Source organism: Colobus angolensis, unplaced genomic scaffold (genome assembly GCF_000951035.1).
Source record: "Colobus angolensis palliatus isolate OR3802 unplaced genomic scaffold, Cang.pa_1.0 Scaffold254, whole genome shotgun sequence".
Lineage (NCBI taxonomy): Eukaryota > Metazoa > Chordata > Mammalia > Primates > Cercopithecidae > Colobus > Colobus angolensis.
The window spans coordinates 2,237,835-2,245,151 of record NW_012115755.1 but is presented as its reverse complement, the minus strand read 5'-3'; positions in this window follow the sequence as shown (position 1 = coordinate 2,245,151).

The following is a 7,317-nucleotide window of genomic DNA, read 5'->3' as shown; positions in this document are numbered from 1 at the left end:
AGGCGCGCCGCGGCCCCCAACGACTTCCCGGCCCCCGCCCGCGCCCTGCGCAGTCCGGGGAAAGCCTTCTCCGTGGGAACCCCGCGCTCCCCGGGGGGACGGTGACGTCACCGAGGACGGTGACGTCACGCCTCGAGGCTTCCCCGGTAGGGTTTCCCCGATCTGAGCCCCGGCCGCCGCCGCGGAGCCCGGGCGCCGAGGGGAGCCGAGACGGGCCAGCAGGGGGCGCGCGAAGGCCGGACTCCAGCTCGGATGAGAGATTCGCCATCCACAGTCCCTGGGCGAAAGGTACCCCAGCTGCGAAAGGGTTTCAGGAGCCTGTGCGCACAGGTCCCTGAAGAGGCGTCTCGGCGCAGTTGCTGTGTGGCAGGGAAAGGGTGGTACATCTCCTAGAGCCCCACAGACAGCCACCCGGCGCCCTGTACAGACGCCTGGTAGCCCCCTGGCTGCCCAAAGCCCGGAACAACTGGCCCTGCACCGCGCCCTCCAGGTCTCCACCGCTCCCGTAGTAGGGCTCAGGCTGGTGGCCCCGACTGGTAATGCGTGCCAGTACTGCGTGCCACCGGCCCTGCCTTTGCGCCTAGCGCGCTGCGCCGGCCGGGGGCCAGTCTCTCTCTTCCTTTCCTCCAGGCGCCCTGCCTGTTCCAGCTCTGCTTCCCCGCCTCCTACCCTTGCACAGCCCCACTTGGCTCTGCCTCTGTCTCCAGGCCGCCGTCTCCCTCTCCCTCTCGCGGAGGGGAAGAAAAGTAGATGAGGGTCGGAAGCTAGTCTGTCGTACCCACTTGGTCCTGCACTCACGCCAGATGGGCATCTCTAGTTCCGCTTCCTCCTCTCCACAAACGCGGGTGAGAGGGGGAACCTTGCACCCTAAGAGGTAGAAGGGAGCCCTGACTCTGAGTGAAGGGTGGCAGGTGACTGCTCACCACCCCCACAGAACAGAACTGAGCCTTTCCTGAATGCCTTATACACAAGGGTTTGAACGAAAGCCTTCGGGTAACTGGAATGATTCCTATTTTACAGATGAGGAGTTGAGGAAAACTGGCTGTGGAGATGGCAGGTGGTGGAAGCATAATTTGAACCCAGGCCTGGCCACAAAACCCTAGCCTGGGTGGGGTGGGGGGTAGTGCTGCCTGGGCTACTTTGTGGGCCTCTTCCAGGAGCCCCACGGACCCTCCTACCCTCAGCACGCCCAAGGCACACACACACTCTGCTTTGAGAGCCACAGGGAGCCTGAGCCCCAAGCTGGGGGGAAGCCAGGCCATGGGCCACCCCACACTTCTCCCCAGATGGCCCCTGACTCCATGGCTGGCTTCAGCCACGTGCCACTTGGTGCCCGTGCTGGTCCCCTTCTCCTGGGCCTGCGTTCCAGAACAGACAATGGCAGGAACCATAGCTCTGCCCGCCCCCTCGACAACCCTGCTGTGAGGCTGCCATGGTAACGCAGCCCAGATAAAAACACGATGCTGCCAGTCACTGGGAGTTAATTACATCTGTTATTCTTTTCCTGAGACATCAGGAATGCTCTGAGGAAACTGGCACTAACTAGAGGTCCCCCTGGCCTGCCAGGCAGGAACAGCTCCGGGTCAGAAAAGGTAACTCTGGGGCTGGAGGTGATGGGGTTTAGCTGAATTAGAAATATCTTTCAAGGACCACACAGAATCCTCTCAACACCACCTTGTCCATGCTGGTTGTGCCCATTTGATAGACAGGGAGATAGGCTCAGAGAGGGAAATGACTTGCCCCAGGTCACACAGCTCAGAAGGGGAGGAGCTAGGATTTAGCCTGAGTCTGAATCCAAACTCTGTCGAAACACTCCCTATGTGATAAGCCAGATGTAAGTGGCAGCCATGGGGGCACTGGGCAGACAGGCCAGCTAGCAGCCAAAATGTGCATTCCCATCACTTCCCACCAGGGCCCTGGCATGCCTGACCACCAGCCTGACGCTGCTATGGAATAGCAGCATGAGAAAGAGCTACAGGATGAAGGGGAGATGTCATGGTAGCTCCAGGTTAGCAAGAGACAAAAGACAGGGTCTGTGCCCTGAGGGCACCCAGCTCAGCAGGTAGGGCATTAGGCCAGACAGGGCAGGCCACGCCCAGGACCTGCTGGGTGCCATCATAGCTGCATTTTATAGACTAGGCAACTTTGGGCCAAAGAGCAAGAGGAAGGCACTTGCTTAAGGTCACATAGCTAGCCCCATGGCCCCAACCTGGCTCTGCCCCCAGGCAGAGTGGGTGGGGATTTGACGCTGAACACTATCCCCTTGGCAGTGTCACAGCAGGCCCACGGGACTGGAATCCTGTCTGAAGCCTCCCTCCCAGGTGCTCAGTAGACTCTCACTAACCGACCATAGGTGCTCAATACATAAACATCAGAGGTTCATTCAGACCTTTCAAAATGCTCTACCTGACCAGGCCAGACTTTGCAAAGCCTCCTGAAAAAACCATGCCCCCTTACTGCTCCTTTCCTCTGTGAGCTCTTGCCCTTGTCTGGGAGCCTTTCAGACTCAGACCCTGCCTGCAGCCTGCTTCTCCCAGTCACTCCCTCCACTGTCCACGCTGCTCCAGACTGGTAGTAGCACATACCTGCCTCCTCCTACCCACCCAACACATTCAGGTGCTAGGAACGATGCCCTGCAGGTAGATGGACTGGTTTGCCATTTTATCATTTTATTACTCATGTTCTGTTTGTTTCCTGTTTCTCTTTCCTACTTTCTTGAAGGTTATTTGAACATGTTTTAGGGTTCCATCTTGATTTATCTGTAGTGTTTTTGAACCATATCGCTCTGCATGTTTTCTCGGGCCACACACTCACTGGGAGCACGACAGGGGGATGAAAGCAAGACCCTTGCTGAGTTTCTTAACCTCCAAGTTGCTTCATCTAACCTCATCGGTGAAGATGAAGCTAATCCATGCCAAGGGTGTGGAGGTGCCAACAAACATTAGCTCTGATGATGGTGGCTTCTGAGCTGAGGATGCAGAGATGTGTGTGTCCCCAGGGTGCTCCCTGCCTGAGGGCTGGGCACCACACTCTTCGAAGCAGGCCAGCATTCTTGTCATTTGGCAGATGGGAACACTTGGCTCAAGGAGATTAAATGACACCCAAGGGCACACAGAACCAGGGCCTGGCTGCATTACTGTGGGCACCTCCCACACTGCCCTCTGCACAAAGAACCCTACACTTCAGCCTTACACGCCAAAGCACCGAAGATCTGCTACTGGGCCCTTTATCTCAGCAAAGAGCCTAGCATCCCTTCTATCCTCTGCATCCTCTGCAGGGTGGCATCTGTCCACTTCCTTTGGTCCTCCTGCCACTGCCTTGGCCAGGCCAACATCGTCTCTCCCCTGGCCCCCATCACCATGCTTGCCACTGTGCTGTGCCCCTGCCCAGCCTAGTCACTCTTCATAACACCACGCTGCCTCAGGAGCCAATCTAGCATTTAATATTTAACATGGCTTAGATCCGGGCCTCTCAAACTTAAGCAAGCATCAGAACCACGTGGAGGCTGTTAAAACAGTGCTGGGCTCCATTCCCAGTGCTGGATTCAGTAGGTCTAGGATGGGGTCCGAGTTTGCATTTTTACCAAATTCCCAGCAGATGCTGGTACTGCAGGGCCAGGGAACACACTCTGAGAACCACTGACATAGGTGCTGGCCTCCTGGATGAGCTCCTGCCAAGGCCTCTTGGGCTCACCTGAGCCACCTCACCCCTCAGGGATGGGAAGCCCAATGATACCAGGATGTTCCGGGGTGGCCAGGGTCCAGCACCATCGGTCTTACCAGCTGGCACCCAGTAAGTAGCTCAAGAACCACCTATGGAAGGAGAGGCTGGAGGGCTCGTTACTTGTTTGGTCTTTTAGCTGTGGGACCGGGAGTACCTTAAGGGCTGGGTCTGTGTCCAATTCATTCCTGGGAAATGTCAGCCATTCACCAAAATGTCACTGAGAGAAAAGCCATCACGCAGCCCTCGCTTGGATAAGCAAGTGGAGAACCCAGGCGTCTACATGAACCAAAGGAAAAGGCTGTACGGAGCCACACACCAGGGTTCTGGGGGGCAGGGGTAGGAAATCCCGGGCAGCAGGGACTCTGGGTCACACCTGGATTTGAGGCTAGAGCTGCTGGTCTTCAAGGGAAGGGACAGGAACGCAGAACAGGGCATGAGGGCTAGGGGGCAGGACAGACTGACAGCCTGTCCTGTGTGCCTTGCACATGCCAGGTCCACTACTGGTCTCTATGCTAGTTATCTAAGGAAAACCCAGGAGGTGGCTACTGTTCTCTCTACAGACAAGGATGTAGGCTCAAGGAGTGGGTCCAGCTCAGGTCTCCATAGCCAGGTGATGTGAAGCTCAGGTGATGACAAAGTCCCTGGTCCCAGCAGGAAGGGCATTTCAGGGAGCCACTGGTAACACCCTTACGCCCCTCCCACACCAACACAGAGGAACTGAGGCCAGAGAGGACTTGACAGGACTTGTCTCCACTCCCACAGTCAGCCAGGCTTGGAGCTGGCCAAAACGGCCCTCCACCTAGCCCAGGGTACTGAGTGGCACCCTTGCTTGCAGGTAGATGACCCAACCCTGACACCAAGCCAGGAACCCAGGGCTTGGGAAACTACAAATAAGACCACAGAGACTGAGGCCCCGGTGGGCCTATAGGTGCAGGGCCCTCACTCAGGCCAGTGTCTACTGCACTCAACTCTGGCCCTCTTCAGGGCAGGGTTTTCAGAGACCAGGTTCCTCCACTGAAACCTCAGCCTGTGGCTCTCTGTGCTTTCTTCCCCGCAGCTAGCATAGAAATAACGATCTGACCCTCCAGGGGAGGAGGCCACATGGGCATGATGGTGATACCCTGGTGGGAGGCAGCCTGGGTAACATGCAGAGTGCCGAGGGGTAGCCCTGAGCTCATATTTGGCTTCCATGAGCCATGTGATCCTATCCTGGCTACTCCCATACCTGAGCTGGAGTTTCTTCAGCAGTAGGACAAGGGTGCCGAGGGGAGAACAGAACTCCCTCTGATGAGGGATCACCCTGCAGCCTCAAGAGGCTCAAACACAGAAAGCAGCCCCTGCAGGTGGCCCAGCAAAAACTGCTGTCCCTTTCCCACAGGCCAGAGGTCTCAGACACAGGACCCTTAGGTTGGACACAGTTCACAGACATGTTTTAAAAACAATCCATGCTCACAATCCATTTTTAAAAACATTCTGATTAATTGCCAACATTTAAAAATCCAGGAGATTTTATATAAATGTCTAGATTTCTGGTTCATCTTGAAAATTGGACAGTCAGGTCATACCAAGTCCACATTTCACACAGTGACAAAGATTGGAGCTGAGTGGCTCCCTGGCCCGCCTCACTCATTCCATTTCCCCCTGATCCTTGGAAGCATTTGGGTTTCCAATGCCTGGAGCTAGACTGAGCACCCACAGGCAGCAGCACTGCTCGGGCCCATCTTTGCTAAATTTTCTCTCCCACAGCCAAGACTGCAAGCTGAGCAGGCCACGGAGCCCATGAGCCTAGGGTCAGGGCTTGGAGTTTTCCCAGGGGACTGAGGCAGCCCTTCGCTGCTTGGTCTCACCCAGAGGGAGAAAATGGAGGCAGGGAGGAAGTGAAGAAGGGAGGGAGAAAGCTAGCCCCGTCCTATAATGCATCTGGGGGAGCAAGAATTTGGCTGATTTTGCTGGAAGAAGGAAAAATGTACCAAGACCTGAAAGATGAGGAACGTCCTCACTGGAGGAAAGTGCAGGAAGGTTAAGAATGCTCCTCTAGAAGGCTCTACCGTTCTCTTCTGCCAGGGTTACAAGAGAAGTTAGACAGCAGGCAGAGAGGAGCTTTGCCTGCAGAGAAGCCTGTACTGTGGACTGAGCTCTGCCACTTACTGCTAGTATGACCTTGGACAAGTCACTCACCTCCCTGAGCCTCCCTTTAGAGTCTTCATCTCTAAAATGGGGATAATAAACTTACCTTGAGCAACTGTTGTAAAAAAAATTAGGAGATAATGGATGCAGAGCACTCAACACAGCTCTCACAGAGCAGGAAGGGAATGAAAGCTACTGTGAGTCATTCCCCAGGCGCCCTGCCTGCAGGAGACTCAGGCCTGACCTCCAGGGCACCACCCATCTAAGGGCATCTTATACCAAGGCCTCAAATGCCCCAGATGTCAGTCACCTCTAGGAGGCCTCCCCGGATGGGAAACCCAAGGGCTGTTGTGCTCGCTGGGATCCTGGATCTGAAGCCCGCGGTCGGGGCTGGCATCTGCTGAGTCAGGCCTGGGAGAGCTGGCAGGAGGGCCATTTCTCTCTCCAGCATGATGCCCGCTGAGGGGAGGTTGGGAGGGGAGCCAGAGGTCATTTCCTCTGAGTCAGAGGCCACTCTCCTCCCAGAGGAGCTCCCCTGGAGGACCAGGCACCTCCATGTGGCGCGGGCCTCCCTGCCGGCCAACCTGCATGCCACTCAGTACAGTTGGGGCATTGTGCTCAGACAAGAAAGGGGCACTTGTGATCCAGACAATGGGCTGGGTCGATCCCATTTGGCCTGGGCTTCAGCTTCCCTGGGTTAGCAATGTCCTTTCCTCTGCTCTTGCCCACTCTGCTTCCACCCCTCCCTGGAGAATGGTGGCTAGCAACACGGAGCAGAGACTCACCGCGGGCCCATGCCCGGTTTGACACGTGCCCCGGTGCCCCGGCCGTGAGGAGGAGGAGGGATGCAAGCTTCGCTCCTCTACCCTGGTAAGAAACGTCCTCCCTGGGGAACCCAGCTCGGCTCAGGCCATGTCCAGGACCGGCGCGATTAGGGGCCGGCGCGATTAGGGAGGTGGTGGCGGTGGCGGTGGCGGCGGTGGGTGGTTGGGGGTCTATGGGCGAAGACCCCAGCCCCAGCCTCCATGCCTCCTCCTCCCGTGACAAGCCCAGGGGCTGGGCCGCCCCCACGTTTGCAGCCACCCCAGGAGCCCTGCTGCGATGACTGCAGCCACGTGGGAGCCAGCTCGTGCCCACAGCCGTTCGCCCCCACCCCCACCCTCGATGGGCTGTGGAGGCAGGCACACCCAGCCGGGCCAGAGGGACGACATGCCCCCGCTGGCACCCCTCTCTCCCTGCGCCCCCGAGCTGTGGGCCCGCGTAGGGGGAGGGGGTAGGGTGGGGGAGGGGCGTCGCCACCCCGCAGTCGTGTTGCCGGGGAGCGCAACCCCGTTGCTGTGGCAACCGTTTCCAAGCGAACTGGTGGCGGCTCGCGCCCCGTTCCGGCTCCCTCGCTCACTGGCGCTCTCCCTCCCTCTTGTGTGGACTGGGGGAGGGGCGGCCCGGGCAGGGGTCCGGGGCGGCGAC